We start from the raw sequence: 21,715 nt of genomic DNA on the forward strand, positions 1-21,715 counted from the left end.
AAGGTCTCTGTGTTCTCCCTTAAAAGTCTTCTACATATGGGATTAAATTCAGCTGATTGAATTCTCTCATTGCAGGAGACATTCCCTTCCTTAATGTAATCAGACACAGATGCAATCAATTGATTGATGATTTAATAAACCAGCATTCTGGTTTATTACCCAGCCACAAATGTCCTTGCAGTAATGATCAGGCCAGTGCTTGCTTTACCAGATTCCTGGGTACTATCACCTGGCCAAGTTGACACATGAACCTAACCATCACAGTCCACCCCTTTGTCAACTTGGCAGTGCTGCACATCACTTTAAACCATACTTGGTCTCTAAATAGAACAAAATAACAGATATATGCCTCTCCTGACAATACTCAGCTATCCTGTGTACAACTGGAAATGCACCAAATCTCTTGTGAATAGGATGCAAGTCCTTGGGTAACATTTACTCTTAAACTTGACATCCTATAGCTTAAATAGTACAAAATGAACAGTACAACTTATCCCATGTGGTAAGAGGATAAGACAGAGAAGAAAACAAAAATATTTGCTTTATGTACAAATACAATTATACTCATAATAAAACAGGGAGGAAAAATTCATGCTTTCAGAGTCTTCATTTCTGTAACTTGTCATGTATTCATAGCACATATTTTTCACTACCTTCTCCTACTACCCATTCCATGTTCACTTTACCCTCATCACTTCATCTTACTGTGATTCTTTGCCTGCTGTCATGACCAAACCTTCATTTCTGAAGTTTCTGGGCCATTGGTAGTCCTCCCTATATTGGGTTCCTGCAGTTTTCTATTGACTTTAATCACAGGGCATGATGGTAGTACTAACAGACACCCTAGGGGGCTCCTGTTTTCCAGGAGAATTCTCCTTTATGCCCATTATGTAGTAGCAGTGCTGTTTCCCCTTGATAGTCAGGATCACTCACCCAAGCCAGTACAATAACCTCCTTTCTTGTCTGTTGATTCAGAGGCTCAAGAAGCCCAAAGTGGCCAGGTGGCAGTCTTAACTTTCAGTTCAATGGAATTGCTGCTATGTCTCCTTGTGGCAACTCACCTCCTTTTGTAACTAAGATTTGTAGATGAGCAGAGCTTAAGCTTGCAGGAACAAGAAGCAAAAATATTCCTAATGGATCACTAGTTGTAATAGTGAGTGGTGCCACTCCAATTTCCACTCCTGGATTCCTGGACCCATGAATCCTGGCTATTTGAGAAATGGCACCATAGAGTTGATGCTGATTCAGAGCATACACAGCCTCCTGGAGAACACTGTCCCAGCTCTTCATGGTATTGCCACCTAGTTGGCACCAAAATTATGTCTTCAAGAGGCCATTCCACAGTTCTATCAACCCAGGTGCCTCTGGATGATGGGTAACATGTTAAGACTAGAGAATTCCTTTGGTCTGAGCCCATTCCCACACTTCATATTCTGTGAAGTGGGTTTCTTGATCAGAAACAATGCTGAATGTAATACCATGATGGTGGATAAGGCATTCCATAAGACAAAGGATGATAATTTTGGCAGAAGCATTGTGTTCAGGGAAGGCAAACCCATATCCAGAGTATGTGTCTATTCCAGTTAGAACAAATTGCTGCCCCTTCCATGATAGAAGTTGTCCAATGTATAATCAACCTGCCACCAGGTGGCAGGCTGATCACCTCAGGGAATGATGCCATATTGGGGACTGAGTATGGGTGTCTGATCCTGGCAGATTGAGCACTTAGTGGCTGTGGCCAGTTTGGCCTTGGTGAGTGGAAGTCCATGATGCTGAGCACATGCATAACCTGCATCCCTACCACCATGACCACTTTGTTCATGAGCCCATTGGGCAATAAAAGGAGTTACTGGGGAAAGAGGCTGATTGGTATCCACCAAATGGGTCATTTTATCCACTTGGTTATTAAAATCTTCTTTTGCTGAATTCACCCTCTGATGAGCATTCACATGGGACACAAATGTTTTCATGTTTTTTGCCCACTCAGAAAGGTCTATCCACATACCCCTTCCCCAGACTTCTTTGTCACCAATCTTTCAATCATATTCCTTTCAAGTCCCTGACCATCCAGCCAAACCATTGGCGACAGCCCAGGAATCAGTATACAAATGCACCTCTGGCCAGTTCTCCTTCCAAGCAAAGTGAACAACCAGGAGTATTGCTCAAAGTTCTACCCACTGGGAAAATTTTGCCTCACTACTGTTCTTCAGGGACATCCCCGAAAGGGGATGCAGTGCTGCAGCTGTCCACTTTTGGGTGGTGCCTGCATATCATGCAGAACCATCTGTAAACCAAGCCTGAGTTTTCTGTTCCTCAGTCAACTGATTGTAAGGAACTCCCCAAGATGCCATAGCTGTGGGTTGGGAAAGAGAAGGTAATGTGACAGGATTGGGGCCATGGGCATTTGGGCCACTTCCTCATGCAACTTGTGCCTTCAGGACCCACTCAAGCCCTATCTCATATATACCATTTCCATTTTATGATAGAGTGCTGTTGTGCATTCCCAAATTTATGACTTGGTGGTTCAGACAACACCCAGCTCATAATAGGCAACTCAGGTCTCATGGTAACTTGGTGACACATGGTTAAGTGTTCTGTCTTCATTAAGGCCCAAAGCAGGCCAAAAGCTGTTTCTGAAAAGAATAATTATCTTTAGAGGATGGTATGCATGTACTCCAAAATCTCAAGTACCTGCATTGTGATTCTCCTATAGAAGCCAGCCAAAGTCTCAAAACAGCATCTCTATTTGCTCCTGACACTTCCAGTATCATTGGATCAGATGGATTATATGATCCAAGTGGAGAGCTGCCTGCACAGTAGCCTGGACCTGTCACAGAGCCTCCTCTTGTTCAGGTCCCCACAAAAACTAGAAGTTCACAAAAACAAGTAACTCAGTAAATGTGCCACAGTAGCACACCCAAATGAGGAATATATTGTCTCCAAAATCCTAAGAGGCCAACTAGGCATTTTGCTTCTTTATTGGTTGTCAGAGGAGCCAGATGCAATAGCTTATCCTTCACCTTTGAAAGGATATCTTTATATACCCCACACCACTGGACACCTATGCATTTTACCGAGGTAAAAGCTCCCTGTTTTATTGTTGTTGTTTTGGAGGGGGCATTTATCTCCCATCCTCTCACCTGCAAATGCTTTACCAATAAATCTAGGGTAGTTATTACTTCTAGGACCAATCAATATGATATCATGAATGTAATGGATCAATGTGATGTCTTGTGGGAGGGATTTATGATCAAGGTCCTTGTGGACAATATTATGACATAAGGCTGGAAAACTGATATCCCCTGAGATAGGACAGTAAAGGCATACTGCTGGCCTTGCCAGCTGAAAGAAAACCATTTCTGGTGGTCCCTACTAACAGCTATTGAGAAAAAAATCATTTGCCAGATCAGTAGCTTCATACCAGGTACTGGGGGATGTGTTAATTTGTTCAAGCAGTAATATTACATCTGGAACAGCAGCTACAATTGGAGTCACCCCTGGTTAAGATTATGATAATCCACTCTGATCTTCCAAGACCCATCTCTTTTCTGCACAGGCCAAATAAGAGTGATGTATGGGGATGGGGTGGGAATCACTGCCCCAGCATCCTTCAAGTCTTTAAGAGTGGCATTAATTCCTGCAGTTCCTCTGGGAATCCTGTATTGCTTTTGATTTAATATTTTGCTAGGCAGGAGCAGTTCTAGTGGCTTCCACTTGGCCTTTCCTACTAAAATAACTCTCACTCCATGAGTCAGGGAAACAATGTGGTTCTGCCAGTTGCTGAGTATGTCTTTTCCAATTACGCTTTCTGGAACTGGGAAAATAACCACAACAATGTGTCTAGGGACCCACTGGATCCACAGAGAGATAGACCTGAGCTAAAATTCCATTGATAACTTGATCTCCATAAGCCCATACTCTGACTACTGAATGAGAGTGATGTTTTGTTTCTCTTATGCTTCTGAGTCAGCATCTAATAATCCCAAAATATCTGATCATTTCCTTTTCCCCAATGCACAGTTACCCTGGTAAAAAGCCATATGTCTTCTTGGGGATGGCTGGGAGGAAGATAAACATTATAAATTTTTGGCCATGTAACAGAGCCCTTCCTCATAGGTACTTGGCCTTCCCTCATTCAAGGGGCTTTGGATCTGTAAATTGCCTCAAGTTTGGTTGTTGATTAATGGGTCATGACTCCCTGTTTTTATAATTCAACTTAGAATTTTGTTGACTTGACCTAGAATTCTTCTGCTTATATGGATCAAACAAGAATTTAGTAGGCTGTCCACCTATTTTACTTCTAGGTGCCCCATGATCTACTAATCAATGTCATGTGTTTCTGTGAGTCAGATTATTTTGACTGCTGCTTTGAGCCTGCTGTCCATTATGGTAGCCATATCCATGTTGTCTTTGATGATTAACTGCTGCCAACTCAGGATCCAATTATCCCCCTTGTGTTTAAGGATTCCAGCTCAGTGACAGCAGTTATCACAGTAATATCTAACCTATAGAGAAATATGACTAAGAGCTTTTCAGGGATGATGGAGCTAGTCTCATAAATTTGTTCTTCACAGTCCTCACTAAAGGTGTGTCCTCTGGGCATTCCTGGGGTATGTGGGCAGGTCTCCCATGATAAATCCACTCTAACATTCCAATCTCTCTAAGCACATCAAGAAGGGAGTGTCTTCTACAATGAGTGAAATCAATCAGATGGGTTTAATCCAATCAGTTGAAGACTTTTAAGGGAGAAAAGAGAGAAATTTCACTTCTTCTTCAGCCAGCCAGACTCTCCTGGGGAGTTCATCGAAAATCTTCATCAGAGTCACCAGCTGACTGCCTACCCTATAGAATTTGGTCTTGTGCCATCCTGCCCTACAGAATTTGGACTCATGCCTCCTCACAGTTGTGTGAGACACTTTTATAAAATCTCATATTTACAGATATCTTCTGTTGATTGTGTTTCCCTAAAGAACCAGGACTAATAGTGTTTGGTACTAGGAGTGCTTCTTGAGGAACAGAATGTTAAATAGGCTTTTATAATTGGTTTTCTAATCTGATTAGATCCAAAGGCACTAATGACTTTATTTCTGATAATCAAGATGGCACTGACAGTCCATGGAATGAGTTGGCAATGGAGATATGCAAAATATCACCATTTGATTCTCCTAATTATACTCTTCTATGAAGCAAGGCTCTGGGTGACAGTATTTTAGACACCTTAACAGAGTTCTGTGAAGTTAAGAATTATGCAATTATAACATATTGATTGTATGAAAATTATTTTTCACTGCAGAACAAAGCAGGCTGGTTCTTTCCATAGAGAAAAAAAATGTAATCAGTATTATTAAATCCTTGGTTTAAATCTCATTTTTCATACTAAAAGCATTCCTCTCAGTTTCTTCTATTTCTCATTATATCCTTTATTGTAATTTTTGTTTTGTTGAAATACCTTATTAGATAGGTCTCTTATTCATGGTGCTTGATCAGAAAAAAATTGTGAGTACCGACTTTACTGAAAACTTATTGAATTTTCACACTTGAATGTAGATTAGAAGATTTAGAATTAAAGGTTAGAGTTTTTCCCCTCTGAAATCATCAAAGACCTTGTTCCACACACTGCCAATTTCTAGTGTTTTGGATGAAAGTTCTGATGCCAGAATGTGTTTTATTCCTTTAGTCAAACTTTTTTTTTCTTTCTATGTAAAAATTTATATTACCTCATTATCATTGGATAATGCCCCATTATCCAATGAGGAAAACTGTTTTTATTTTTGGATTTGATATCCTATTGAATCTCTAATAATATACAAGTTGGTGTTTATAAAATAGATTTAGGTTGGCATAAATTTATTTTGTTTTCTTCTAAAAATATGAAAATTCCCATGGATCATTTGATAAGCCACTGAGTACACCCATTGAGTACCAGTATCACTGAATCACATTGACAAAGTTTGTTCCCTCTACTTTCTCAGATTACACACTCTCCTAGGTGATGATTCATGCTTTTATGTCTTTAATTATCACCTGTGTGCTAAAGAATCCTACATTATTTCCAGCCCAGTCTTTTTTCTGAAGAACAGAGCCATTTATTTGACTGACTACTAAACATTGTTATTTGAATGTCTCCCATGGCATTTCAGCAAATGTATTACAAACAACATTCATCTTCTCTGTGTTCCATCTTGAGTTTCCTATTCCATTCAGTGATCTAAGCCAGAATCTGGATTTAAACCACATCTCTTCTCTCTCTCTAATCTTCATCTTACTTCATGTACATTTGTTTATAAATCCTAATTGTTTCTTGAATCCTTTTCTTTCACTCCATGATAGCTTGCATTCCTAGATGCAAAGTCTGAACTAGAGATTTTTACAAAAGGGATTTACAGAAGACAGTCTTGAACTAAATAGATTATAAAAGAGAGAAGAAAGGTTGTGGTCTCAACTGGTGTCTGGCTTCAGCATGGGATAGAGTCAGCAGAATTCTGGAAAACAGATTCCAATGCAGAGTGGGTTTCCATGTGAGTCAAGGTGTCCAGTGTTCTGTAACTCTCTTCCAATTAGTCATTGGGCACTGGTGAGCCCTGGGACAGTGGGAATAATTCTCCAATTGAGGCAGCTCAGTACAAATGTTCAGAGAAGGATAATGTATGAGCTCTTAACAGCCCAGAATCAAAGCAGCTGGGACATGGGGCACTGATCTAGTGCTGGAAAATACAGTGTCCCCCATAGTCTTATTCCCCACTGGTACCAATACAATTCAGTTTTCCATACTTTAACACCTAAATCATTGGATAACCTCCTAGTTGTTCTCCCACTTCAAGTCTTTTATCCACATTATAGCTAGAGTTATCATTCTAAAGCTCAAGATTCACTGTATCACTTACTAATTAAAAAGACCTTACTATGTTTTTCACATTGTTCTTAACATTGAGTCTTAACATGACTATAAGGCACTTCTTGATCTTCCCCATTCAGGTCTCTCCAAGTTCATGTCTTCTATTTACCCTCTCAGTGCTCAGTAGAGTGCCAGGCACACAATAGGTATTCAATAAATAATTTTTTACATATTCTCTCTCCTAAGAATGCTCTCACAGCTTCATGCCTATCAGCCATGTGGACTTCTTTTCATCTTTCAGTTCCCATGCTTCATATCTTTTATCTAGGAGGCCTTTCCTTACCCTTTCTTGACTTTGCTGGTTATTGCGCCCATGTGCTTTCATAGCACCTCATGTTATTGTAATTTCTGCTCTCTTCTGGGAGTCTCCCAAGTCATCATAAGCTCTGAAGACATGCAGTATGGCAGCACTGGTGCCTCTTTTATATTCACCACTGAGCCCAGCATTGTCACATTACCTGATATACTGCTTGGGCACAAAAATATTTGTTGCTTAATGAAGGAAGGAAGGAATAATTGCAAAATTGTCACCTTAAAATTGATTTATGTGCAGACATAGCCACACTTTTTTTCAAAACAGAATTTGATAATGAAGCATTTCCAAGATATAAACTGATAGAGAAATATAAATAAATAGCTCATATTCACAAGATAATGAAACCTTGCTGACAGCAGGTAGTATAAGAAGTTAAACTGTTTGCTCTTATACTGGGAATCTTTGTTTCAATTTCATCATCACCACCGGTTTAAGCAAGAACAGATAAAAAAGTTTGATCCCAACCCTGTAATATCTAGCTGAAATTCTCCTTAGAATTTGGAGCAGATAAATTTAGGAAACAATTCCCAAGACTTCCATGATTTTTTTGTCTTTATTAGAGTAGCTGAGGATTTACAGAATTCTCATACACAAAATACAGGCTTCTCATATACCATTCTATTATTAGCACCTTAAATTGCTGTGGGACATTGATTTACAATTTATGATAGCACATTTTTATAATTGTACTATTAACCATAATCCATAGTTTAATTTACAGTTCACTGTTTATGTAGTGTTGTTCCATGGATTTAAAAAAAACAATATTGTTACCATATGTGCAATCTAACCTTTCCCCTTTTAATGACATTCAGATATATATGTCAGTGCTGTTAACTATGTTCATAATATTGTGCTGCCATCACCACCATCCATTACCAAAACATTTCTATAATTCCAAAAAATATAGAACACTTCACAAATGTGCAAGCCGTTCTTGCACAGGGGCCATGCTGATCTTCTCTGTATTATTCCAAATTTAGTGTATGTGCTGCTGAAGTGAGCACCTTCCATCCTATTTTTATGCTCAATATTTTATCCAATGTATTCATATGATTTATACTTTTGTATATTCTTTTAGTTCTTATTGTGTACCACCTGTTGTGCTACACTGAAAAAATAATTGCTTCTTCCTGGCAAGCACTAAATTGAGTATAATTGCATATTTAACAAATAGAAATTTCTGCCTGACATTCAAGTGTTATTTTGTTTGAATCATTTTTCTTTATTTGGGGATATAAGCATACAATGAGTTAAATGAGCAATACAAATTTGTTCTAAGTCCCACAAGAAATTTGGAAACAGCATAATTTCATTACTATCACTCAGAGATTAAATGTTTTTTGCTTTTAGAGCCCTAAATTGCAGTTTGTTACAGTGATGTTGCAAGCAAATAAAGACAATGATTTGTGATACATAAAAATAAGCAGTTATTAGGAGAAATCAGTGGATTTTTACCTCAATATAATGAAGAAACTTACACAATGTGCCCAGCAGAGACTCTGGCTCAATAAATTGCTGCTATTTTACTTATTTGACATTTCTCTCATCATTGCCTGGATATCTCTCATAGCAGGTAGAGCATGGCTGTGAAATCTGTCAAAAACTGCATCTATATTATTATTATGTTCCCATTTCTGTCAGTTTCCTCATATGTAAAATGGAGATTGTAACAGTGTTTATTTTTTGGATTGTTATATTTTTTATTAATGCTAATATATTTTATTAATGCTAATATATTTTATTAATCCTTTCATTTTTATGAGTGAAAGTTTAAGAATCCCTACATGTGGATGAAGTCCATAAAGCTAAGTCCCAATTTAGCAGAATTTTTGAAATATGCAAAAAAAATGTGGTCCTCAGTTAGGTTCTCTCCCATTCCTTGCACTCATTTCTGCTTCCTTTGATGCATCATGGTAATTAGTTTTTCATTCTCCCATAGGTATTTGTTGTTGAGATAAGCCAAAATATTCTTTTTTCCTTTTTCCTTTTTCTTTTCTTTTTTTTTTAGCAGTTTTATTCACTCACCACACAATCCATCTAAAGTGCACAATCACTGGCCCTCAGTATTATCACAAAGTTGTGCATTCACCACCAGATATAATTTTGACCCTTTCCTCAGTTGAAATTTTGTTGGGATCCAGAGACATTTAAAAGTTATCCAGACTAGATTTCCTAACTGAACAATTTCCTCATAGCATTTTTCATCTGGTCATTTCTTAAGGTATAAATTAAGGGATTTAACATGGAAGTTATGTTAGCATAGAATACAGCAGCTACTTTATCAATGGGTAGAACAGTAGCAGGTCTCATGTACACAAAAATGCAAGGCACACAACATAAGACAACCACTGTAGTGTGCGAGACACAGGTGGACAGGGCTTTGCGCCTCCCCTCCAAGCTGTGGTTCCTTAAGGAGAACAGGATGACAATATAGGAGACCAGCAAGAGGAGGAAGTTTAACATGCAGAGGAATCCATTGTTAGCAGCTACAGAAAGTCCTAGAGTGTAGGTGTCAGTGCAGGCAAGATTGAGCAAAGGGTTCAGATCACATATGAAGTGATCTATGATGCTAGGGCCATAGAAGGGCAACTGGAACATGAAGAGGATCTGTATAGTTGCATGAAGAAAACCTCCCACCCATGACACTCCCACTAACAGGTTACATAAATGCTGGTTCATGATGGTTGCATAGTGCAAGGGCTTGCATATGGCCACATAGCAGTCATAGGCCATCACAGTAAGCAGGATGACCCCAGCACCTCCAATGAAATATTCTCTGAAGACTTGGGTCATACATCCATTGAATGGTATGGTTTTCTTTTCATGGAGTGAATCCACAATTGGTTCTGGAGTATTGACTGAAGAATAACTGGCATCTATAAAGGATAGATAAGTCAGGAAGTAGTACATGGGGTATCTCAAGAGTGGACTGGCAGTGATGGTGACCACAATGACAACATTTCCTACCACAGCAGTGATGTAGGTGACAAGGGAAACAACAAATAAAATTTTCTGCATTTTTGGATTCTCTGTAAGTCCCAGTAGTAAAACTCTGTCACCTTGTTTCTATTCTCTATGAATTTCATGGGGCATTTAATAAATTTACCTGAAAAGAAAGTTTTTATTACTACATCCTTGAATTTATTAAATTTCCTTATTATCAGAAATAATATCAGTATTCTATTTGTTTCTCATTTCTTAATTTTTTGACATGGGAGAAAAAAGGTTAAGAGTTTTTGTCTACATGTGAAGAAACTTTGTAAACACATATGGTAGAAGATCATCTGTGCTCATTGATGATTAATGGCCTAATTTGGAAGCAGTGGCAAGTATATATATTTGCATATAACCCTGGAAATGTAGATACAGTGATGCATATAAAGTCCATGGGTGTAGAGCTAAGGAATTTACCTTCCATCCTGTAAAAAATGGAAAACCATGGAAGATAAGTGCAATATGAGTGGAAGAACATAGAGGAATCTGTGAAAAGAGGAATATTGGATTATTGGGGTATTGTGAAGATCTTTAGTTGTCTTTGAGTCAGAATGAGCTAAGATTCAGAAAGAAGATAGAAGTCAGAGACAGAAAAACTAGTTGGGAAACTATTTGTAGCAGTTGACATAAGGAATAACAGGGTCATACTAATGAAAGAAAGGATAAAAAAATCTGCTGTAAAGCATTCATCATTTTTTGTCTTCATTTATAATCTATATTGTTATAACAAAGAATACCAAAATGGTAATCTTTTTTTTCATATTACCATTATAGTTATTATTTTGACACTCTTTTGGAGGTATGTCCATCAATGTTTGTGTATGTACATATAAACACACACACACATACATATATAAATATACATACATACACACACACACATATAAAATATGCTTCTTAGATGTATTAAATATTTTTCAAAATGTGGCACAGCTTTCATTGATTGGGGCCCTTAATTTATGATCTCCCCTTCCCTCTCTCTCTCTGTGGTCTCCCAAAGAGACTTCTGCAAAATGCTGAAAATAGCTATCAAGTTGTTAAGTGTATTGGCTTTAGAATCAGAAAAACCATCTAAAATCCTGGTTCTTCCACTTGCAACTACTTTTATCTAGGATACATTCCTTGAAATCTTACATCCTGTATAATCAGAGTTATAATATCCACCTCATAGGCTGTTCTATGAATGGCTGAGAGAGAATTTTGTGAACATATCCAGCACAGGGTAGGGGGCACACATAGGCTTTCTCTGAGTGTTTTACAGTTTTCATACAGAGTACCTGAATATATTTTTAAATTTATTCCTAGCATTTCATGTTGTCTAACAGTATTGTACATAGCATTTTCCTTCTAATTTCATTTTTAATTGCTTTTTTGCTTGTAGTAATACAATTGATTTTACTACATTGGCTTTGGAATCCTGTGACCTAACTAAATTCACTGACTATGTTTCTTACTGTTTTGTAAAGCACTGAATATTTTCTCCCAACACAATCATGCTGTCTGCAAACAAATATATTTTACAATTTGTATCTTCCTTTCCAAAGTATGTTCATTTATTTCTTTCCCTTGCATTATTATAATGGTCAAACCCTCTGGTACAATGCTGAATAGAAATGTTGAGAGCAGACATTCTTATCCTGATATCAATCTTAGTTGGAAAATATTCAACATTAAGGGTGATACTAGCTGTAAGTTTTAAATAGATGTTCTTCATTAGGTTGAGCAGGTTCATTTCTAGTCCTCATTTGCTAACTTTTTTTATAAATCATATTTCTGGGTTGAAATTTATAAAACAATTCCAAGTATTTATTGAAATGGTCATGTGAGTCTTTTATTCTGTTAATTTAGTGAATTGTGTTGAGTGTTTTTTTAATGATAAACCAAGTTTTTTTTCCTAAGATAAACTCCAGATGGTCATGGTAGATTATTACTTTTTGAAAATACATTGCTGGATTTGATTTCCTAATATTTTTTAAATAACTTTGTGATTATGATCATAAGGGATATTTGTCATTCTTTTAATGTGATTTGGTATTTAGGCAATTCTGACTTCATACAATGATGTGTCAAGTACCTCTTCTCTATTTTCTGAAATAGTTTCTGTAGTAATGGTATTATTTTTTTCTTTACTACCTTTTCCTTGTTACTTGAGATTTTGCTGTCATATCTTTGAATCCAGTGTCAAATGCAATGTCCTGAGAATTTTCCTGTGTTTTTTTCCAAGGAGTTCTATGGTTTTTCTTTTATATTATGTCTTTAATCCATTTTGAGTTAAATTTTATATGTGGTTCAAGGTAGGGTTCTGAACATGCAGTTGCTCCATAAATACCCATTGAACAGTAGTGGCATCCAGGTAAATTCAATTGACTATACATAGATAAATTTATTTCTGGAATCTCAATTTTATTCCATCAATCTTTATGTTTATACTTAGGCCAGAACCACATTCTATTCATTACTGTAGCTTTTGTAGTAAGTTTTGATGTCATGAGTTTTCTGTCCTATATTATCTTCTTTTTCAATATTATTGTGGCTATTCAAGATTATATGAAATTCCCTGTGAGTTTAGGTTCAGCTTTTCCATTCTTCAAAAATGGGAGTTGGGGTTTTGATATGGATTGCATTGAGTTTAGATCACTCTGGGGAGTATTTTGATATGGATTGCATTGAGTTTAGATCACTCTGGGGAGTATTTTGATATGGATTGCATTGAGTTTAGATCACTCTGGGGAGTAGTGCCATCATAATTATATTGTCTACAATCCATTAACAAAGGATATATTACTATTCATAGTTATCCTTTAATTTTTGTCAATAATAATTTTTGTAGTTATCAGTGTAAAAGCCCTGTCCTTCTTTGTTTAAATGAAGTTTTTTACTCATTTGACACTATTGTAAATGATAATTTTCTTAATTTCGTTTTCAAGTTGTTCATTGTACATGTATAGAAATAAAGTTGATATTTGTATGGCAATCTTATATCCTGTAACATTGGTGATGTTACTTATCTCTTGCAATTGTGTGTGCATATGTGTTTGTGTGTGTGTGGGTGTATTTGTGAGATGAAGTGTGGATTATATAGGATTTTCTATATATGAGATCATGTCATCTGTGCATAGAGATGATTTTATTTCTTCCTTTCATATGTGTATGCTTTTCCGTTTTCTCATCTAATGTCCCTGTTTAGCACTTACAGGAAAATGTTAAATAATAGTGGTGAAAAGAGACATCTTATACTGTTTCTGATTTTATGAGTAAAGTGTTCAGTCTTTCACAACTAAGTATGCTAATAGTTTTGAGTTATTCATAGATTCCCTTTATCATATTGAAGTACTTTCTTTTTTCCCAATTTGTTAAGTTTTCTTTTTTTTTTTTAATAATGAAAAGGGACTGAATTTTGTCAAATGTTTTTTCAGAGAAACCGAGTTGATAATGTGGCTTCTTTTCTTTCATTCAATTAATATGGTGTATTGCACTGATTGATGTTTAAATTTGAACCACCCTTTCATTACTGTGATAAATTTCACTTAGTCATATTGCACAATTATTTTAATTTAATTCTGTGTTTTGATGAGGATTTTTGCATCTACATCCAAATGGTATTTGTCTCTTGTTTTAATTTGTCTGATTTGGGAAACTTTTCATCATTTTTTCTTCAAATGTGCTTTTTGTTCCCTTCACTCTCTCCTGTCTGTGACTCCCATTATACATATGTTAGGGCACATGAAGGTATCACATATTCTCTTAGACTTTGTTGACTTTTCTATATTTCTTTTTCTTTCAGCTGCTCAGATTATGTAATCTCAGTTGACCAATTTTGAAGTTTATTGCTTCTTTCATCTGCTTGCTGAAATCTTCTGTTGAATCTTTCTTGTGAAATTTTTGTCAGTATTGTACTATTTCCTCCAGAATTTGTATGAAGTTCCTTTATAATTTCTATATCTTTATTATTATTCCCTATTTTTGAGACATCATTTTCATGGTATCCCTTAGTCCTTGGTCCATGGTTTCTTTTTATTCTTTGAAAATATATGACAGTTGTTTTAAAGCTTTTTGCTAGATACATAATCAAGTAGACTACCTCATGAATAATTTCTAAATGTTTCTTTATTTCCCAAAAATTGCATACACTATTTGCATTTTTCATGACTATGATTTTTAATTGAATACTGCACATTTGTAAGAATATAGTGTAGTGTCTCTGGAAATTAGATTTTCTCCTCTCCTCAGTGTTTGTTGTTGCTGTTTGTTTTCAGTGTATTTGTGTCATTTTTAGAAGTTACTCTTTTTGTAATGACTGTTTCCTTTTTTGTATGCATTTACTCAAGTCTTTATTCCATTAGTTTTTTGGTTCGTTGTGATTTGACATTAATTTGATTAAAATATTGCAGCCAAAAGAAAAAAAAAAACATACTGTTCCATTCCTTGTTCTGTGTTGGGACACTCCTTGATCACTTAGTCAGACTCTTTACAACTCAGCTTCTACCTCTCTTACTGATTATGCAAAGCCTAGACATCAGGCATAAATAAAAGCTTAAGGACTTCTCAGGACTTTTCTGAGCATGTATCTATCTCTGAACATGCATGTGGACTTCTATATTACCTGTTATACATAGGAGCTTTCCAAAGACTTTATTTCCTCATGTGTATCCTTCCATAACTTCTTCCTTCCCACATTGTTCAGTCTCTCTGCTGCTTTCCCCTTTCTGTCATTCATTGCTTAGGTGGTTCAATCACTACATTTTCATTTGGTATTTTATTAAATGCTAACCAGAAGGTTCCTCCAGCCTCAAGAAACTTCCAAGGCTTGAGTTACTTAGAAAACCACCAGAGTCATTTCCTCAGGAAGCCATTAGACAGGTCAAAGTACATAGCCACAATTTGTTGAGGTCAAGGTCTAAATTGTCCCCATATACCTGGAACAGGGGCCACCAATCCACATGGCTGTTGCTGAGATGGGAGTAGGGAACAATTTTTGGACAAGTTAACATGCCACAAGTCTCTTACTAAATTTCACAGGTTCATTCTTCATAAAATATAGCCCTAGTGTTGTATATTACTTTTTAAATTTTTTTTTATTAAAGAAGGTTTACAGAAAATTCATTCAAAAACATAGAGTCCCAAAGTACCCCCTTTTTAATAGCACTCTGTACTAGTGTGAGATCTTTGTTAAAATTGAAATAATATTTTCGTAATTGTACTGTTATTGTCATAGTTTACATTAGAATTCACTGCTTTGTACAGTCCTATGCATTTTATTGAAGTTTTTATTCTAGTAACATATATAAAATCCAATATTTCCCCTTTTAAACACATTCAAATATATACTTCAGTGATGATAATTACATTCACAGTGCATTTCTATCATCAACTCCATCCATTAACAAAGCATTTCCATCACCCCAAACCAAAATTATATACTTAGGAAGCACTAATTTACCACTCCCATCTCCCACCCTGCCCCTGGTAAACTGTTCTCTAGATTCTGACTCTATGAATTTGTTAATTCTAATAATTCCATATCAATGAGTTGACACATGTTTGCCTTTTTGTGTTTGGCTTATTTAACACAATATGTCTTCAAGGTTCATTTCATCCATGTGGTTGTATGTATCCTTTTTTATGGATAAATAATAATCCATTGCATGTATGTACCACATTATTTCTTTTCATTTGTTGATGGGTACTTAGGTGGCTTCATATTCTGGCATTTGTGAATAATGCTATCAAAAAGTGTTGTTTAAATACCTGTTTGAGTTCCTTCTTTAACTTCTTTTGGGTATATACTAGAGGTGGGATTGCTCTGGTTGTATGGTAATTCTATTTATAATTTTCTGAGGAACTGCCAGACTGTTTCCCACAGTGATAGCACTATTTTATATTTTCTCCATGTCCTGTTCACCACAATAATGGATTTCTGTGTTTTTTTTTTTTAATTTTTACTTCTTTTAAATTTATTTATGTATTTATTTATTTATTTCATCAATTGGCATTCTAGTGGGTATGAAATGGTATTTTATTATGGTTTTGATTTGCATTTCCCAAATGGCTATTGATGTTGAACAACTTTTCATGTATGTTTTGACCATTTGTACATCTTTAGGAGAAATATCTATGTCTTTTACCCATATTCAAAAAGGATTTTTTGTCTTTTCCTTGTTGACATGTAGGATTTCTTTATATAATGTTGAAATTAGACCCTTATCAGCTATGTGGTTTCCAAATATTTACTCCCACTTTTTCATTGTGTTTTTACTTATCTTATGAAATCCTTTGATTCACAGAGTATTAATTTTGGTGAAGTTTATTTCTCTAGTTAGTTTTTTTTCTTCTTTTTGCAACTCATGCTTTTGGTGTGAGGTCTAACAAATGTCTTGAATATGCTTCCCTATGCTTTCCTCTAGGAAATTTATAATTTTGGTCCTTATATTTAGGCAATTATGTATTTTGAGATTTATTTGGTATATGTTGTGAGGTCAGGGTCTGCCTTCATTTTTTTTCCCCATAGATATCCAGTTTTCACAATATTATTTATTGAGGAGACTAATCATTCTCCATTGAATGGACTTGATACTGTTTCCAAAAATCAATTTTTCATAGATGTTAGAGATTATATCTGAACTCACCATTTAAGTGCATATGTCTGTCCTTGTGCTATTGCCATGCTATTTTGATTATTGTAGCTTTGAAATAAATTTTAAAATCAGCAAATGTGAGTCTTCCACCTTCATTCTTTTTCAAGATCATTTCAGTGACTCAGGGTCCCTTACCCTCCCACATAAATTTAATGATTGACTTTTCCATTTCTGCAAAGAATGTCATTGGAGTTTGATGGGAATGTGTTGAATGTGTATATCACTTTGGATAGAATTTATGTTTTAATATTTAGTCTTCCAATCATGAACACAAAGCCCATCCATTCAATTAGGTCTTTTTGATTTCTTCTATAAATAGTTTGTGGTTTTCCATGTATAACTCCTTTACATACTTGGTTTAATGTATTCCTATACATTTGATTGTTTTCCTTACTATTGTAAGTGGAATTTTTGTATTTATTTCCTCTTCAGAATGTTCATTACTAGTGCATAAATACTATTGATTTTTGACTGTTGAACTTGTACCCCTCTGATTATCTGATATTTTTAGTAGCTCAAGTAGTTTGTTGAAGGTTTTTCAGAGCTTTCTGAGTAAAATATCATGTCACTTGAAAATACTGAACCTTTGCTCTTCTTTGCTAATTTGGATGTATTTTATTTCTTCTCCTTGCTGAAGTGCAGTAGTTCAAACTTTCAGTAAAATATTAAGTAACTGGTGGCAGTGGATATCCTTGTGATTTTCCTGATATTAGACGGAAACATTCCATTTTTCACATTTCAGTAGGATGTTAGCTTTAGGTTTTTAACACCAGCCCTTTGTGTGTTGATGATTTTTCATTCTGTTCCTAGTTTTATAAGTGTTTTCATCAAAATGGTACACTGGATTTTGTCCAATGCCTTTTTTCAACATTAATTAATGTGTGTTTTTTACCTTCATTTTATTAATATAGAGTATCACATTAATTTATTTTCTTAAGTTGATCCACACTTGCATAACTGGGATAAATTCCTATTGATCATGGTGTCTATTCTCATGTGAGCATGAATTTGGTTTGATATTTTTTTAGTATTTTTTTGCATCTGTATGCATAAGAGGTTATCAGTGTGTAATTTTCCTTATGTTATCTTTATCTAGTTTGATATTAGGGTGGTGTTGGTCTCATAGAATGAGATAGGAAGTATTTCCTCCTCTAATTACAGAAGATTTTGAATGAAGCCACCTAGTCCTGTGCTTTTCTTTGTTTACTGATTCAACCTCTTTACTTTTCATTAGGCTGTTGATATCTTCTGTTTTCTTGAATCATTATATGTAGCTTTTGTGCTTCAGGAATATGTTCATTTCATTTAGGTTACCTAATTTATTGACATACATTTGTCCATAGTATCCTCTTAATTTACTTTTTATTTCTGAGGGGCCAATAGTAATGTACCCCATTTTTTAAATTTTAGTATTTTGGTTTTCTCTCTTATTTTCTTTGCCATTTTAGCTAAACTTTTGTCAATATTACTGATCTTTCCAAAGAAACAACTTGTGATTTGATTGTTTCCCTCTATTGCTTTTTGTTCTCTTTTTAATTTTCTGTACTTTAATTTTTTTTTTTTATTTCCTTCTTTCTGCTCACTTCAGGTTTAGTTATCTGTTCTTTTCTACATCTTCATGATGTAAGGTTTAGGTCTATGATTTGAGATCTTTCTTCTTCCTTAATGATAGCATTTCAGATGTGTATTTCCATCTCAGTAATGCCTTTCCTGCATTTCATAAGTTTTGCTATGCTGTATTTTCATTTTAATTTGCCCCATGATATTTCATAATTTTCCCTATGACTTCTCTTTTGACTAGTTGTTGTTTATGTGTGTATTACTTATTTTCCATATATTTCTGGTCTCACTATTTTCATTCACTGTTCAGTTTTTCCCCCATTGTCCTTAACATCAAACCTTAGCATGACTAGAAGACTCTTCTTGATCTTCCTCTTTCATGTGTCTCTAGCTTAGTGGCTTCCTTTTTATACTTTACTCCCTCATTGCCCAACATAGTGTATGGCACAAAATGTGGATTCAGTAAATAACTTTTGAGTGAATACAGGTATTAGTAACCACAGCTATACTGAATTGTTTCTTTCATACTCATATCATACTCTATTTGAATTCTTGGGCTTTGTTATATATTCCACCTCCTAAGAATTCTCTTATCACAACCTCATGCCTGTTGACAATGTGGAGAGCTTTTCATTCTTCAGGTCTCATGTTATTTTGTCTTTTATCTAGGAGACCTTTCCTGATCCTTTCCTGCTTGCATAGCCCATTGTGCTGTTTAATTTCTACCCTACAAAAATGGATAATAAGTTCTCTGAAGCTCTAGAGTAAGGTAGGACCTGGATCTCTTTTTACTCTCTACTGAAGCCCCATGACTGCCACATTACTTGGGCTCAAAAATATTTATTGCTTAATTAATGAAGGAGGAAGGAAATAATGGCATATATGCACCTTAAAATTGACACATGCATAGACAGATCCAAATGTTTTTGAAAACAACATTTAATAAGGAAATGTTACCAAAAGTAAATGGATTAACAGAGAAACATAACATAAACAGACCCCATTCATAAGATAATGAAAGCTTGTTGATAGCAGGGAGAATATCAAGGTAAGATATTTGTTCATTGCTTGGAATCCTTGTTTCTTTCTCATTTCTGAGTTTAATGAAGACTGAAAAATAAATAAATAACATTGTGATACTCCCATGAGATCTAGTTAAATTTCTTTGTTTTAAATTGTCTGAATAAGATAAAGTTAAGAAGCAATTCCTCAGTATTTCATACTATTTTATGTTGTATATTTATACTTATATTCACAAATTCAGCATTTGTGTACCATCCATTGTGCTACTTCAAAAATAATTACATTTTCCTGACAAGTACTGTATTGAGTATGAGTGCAATATTTAGCAAGTAGAAATTTGTGCCTGACATCCAAATGTTTCTTTTTTTGAGTCATTATTCTTTGTGTAATAAGCATGTGTCAAATGAACAATAAAAATCAATGCTGAATTCCACAAGGAAAGGTGGAAACATGGCAAAATCTTAATACCTGTCAGTCAGAGATTAAATGCCCATTGTTTTTATAACCTTGAATTATGGTTAGTTACCAAGAATTTGCAAGCAATGAATGAGTATGAAAGGTGATATATCAAAGTACACAGTTATCAATAAAAATTGTCTATAAAAAATGAAATAATATCTGTAATGTGCTCAGTAGAGTCTGTGGCTCCATGAACTGTTGCTATTATAATTACTTGAATTTTGTTTCATCATTCCTGGCAGTGTCTCATAGCTCTTAAAAGCATGACTGAAATCAGTGAAAATTGGATTCCTGATTCTTCAATGCATCTGTGTTTTTTTCTCACCTTCACCTTTCTTTCAGTTCCTCACTTGTAAAATGGGGTCAGCAGCAATTCCTGCCCCTTTGGATTACTATAGATTAATGCTCAATATCAATAAACTTTATAGTTCTTTTTTATTAGAGGAAAAGTCTATGAATAAACATGGATAAAACCAATAACTCTAAGACTTAATAGGCAGAATTTTCCAAGTACACAAAAAGTGGTCCTGTTATGTTTTGTCCCATTTATTGCACCCATCTCTGCTTACTTCAATGCAGAATCTAAGAATTATAGTGTTTGGATTTTTCTTTCTCCCATAAGAATTTCCCAAAGATATCCCAAATAACTTTTTTGACAGTTTCCTTAGTTGAAGTATAGTGGGGCTCCAGAGAAATTTATTTGTAACCTGAAACAACTTTCCTACTGCACAATTTCCTAATAGCATTTTTCATCTGATCATTTCTTAAGGTATAAATTAAGAGATTTAACATAGGAGTTATGTTTGTGTAGAATACAGCAACTGCTTTATCAATGGGTAGAGTAGCTGCAGGTCTCATGTACACAAATATGCAAGGCACAAAAAACAAGACAACCACTGAGATGTGGGAGACACAGGTGGACAGGGCTTTATGCCTACCATCCAAACTGTGGTTCCTTAGGGAGTACAGGATGATCACATAGGAGACCAGCAAAAGGATGAAATTTAACAGGCAGATGAACCCACTGCTAGCAGCTACAAAAAGCTCTAGAGTGTGGGTATCAGTGCAGGCAAGATTAAGTATAGGGATCAGATCACACATGAAGTGGTCTATGATTTTAGGGCCACAGAAGGGTAATCGAAATGTGAAAAGAATCTGTATGGTTGGATGAAGAAAACCTCCCACCCATGCCACTCCTACTAGCAAGCCACACAGCTGCCGGTTCATGATGGTTGTGTAGTGCAAGGGCTTGCATATGGCCACATAGCAGTCATAGGCCATCACAGTAAGTGTGATGATTTCAGCACCTCCAAAGAAATGTTCCCAAAAAATTTGGGTCACACAGCCATTGAATGAGATGGTCTTCTTTTCATGGAGAGCATCTATGATAAGTTTTGGAGTGTTGACAGAGGAATAGCAGACATTTATTAAAGCAAGATAGGCCAGGAAATAGAACATGGGGTATCCCAACAAGGGACTGGCAATGACGGCAACCACAATGACCCCATTTCCTACCACAGTGATGAGGTACATGACAAGAAACACAACAAATATGATTTTCTACATATCTGGATTCACCGTAAGTTCCAATAGGACAAATTCTGTCACATTCTTCCTATTTTCCATGAATTTCCCTTGGCTTTTAGTTTCATTACCTGAAAAGAAAACATTTTTTATCAATGCAACCTTGAATTTATTAAACTTTCACATTATAAGAAATAATAAAGATTTGAATTCTATTGATTTGTCCATTAGTATGAGATATTCCTGGGATGGAAATAAAATTTAACAAATATTTGGAGCTTACTAAAACTGACTCCTGAGTGAAAT

The 21,715-nt window shown here is 35.4% G+C and overlaps 1 non-coding gene and 2 pseudogenes across 1 annotated transcript; all 3 read right to left on the reverse strand.

Moving 5' to 3' along the window:
• Window positions 1-8,111: 8,111 nt before the first annotated feature.
• On the reverse strand, window positions 8,112-8,218 carry LOC119538978. The gene has a single exon (XR_005217754.1). It is a non-coding gene; the product is annotated as a U6 spliceosomal RNA (small nuclear RNA).
• A 1,168-nt stretch (window positions 8,219-9,386) lies between these two features.
• Window positions 9,387-10,300, reverse strand: LOC119536840 (annotated as a pseudogene).
• A 10,281-nt stretch (window positions 10,301-20,581) lies between these two features.
• Window positions 20,582-21,511, reverse strand: LOC119537626 (annotated as a pseudogene).
• Between the last annotated feature and the right edge of the window lie 204 nt (window positions 21,512-21,715).

Source organism: Choloepus didactylus, chromosome 6 (assembly GCF_015220235.1).
Source record: "Choloepus didactylus isolate mChoDid1 chromosome 6, mChoDid1.pri, whole genome shotgun sequence".
NCBI classification, from domain to species: Eukaryota; Metazoa; Chordata; class Mammalia; order Pilosa; family Megalonychidae; genus Choloepus; species Choloepus didactylus.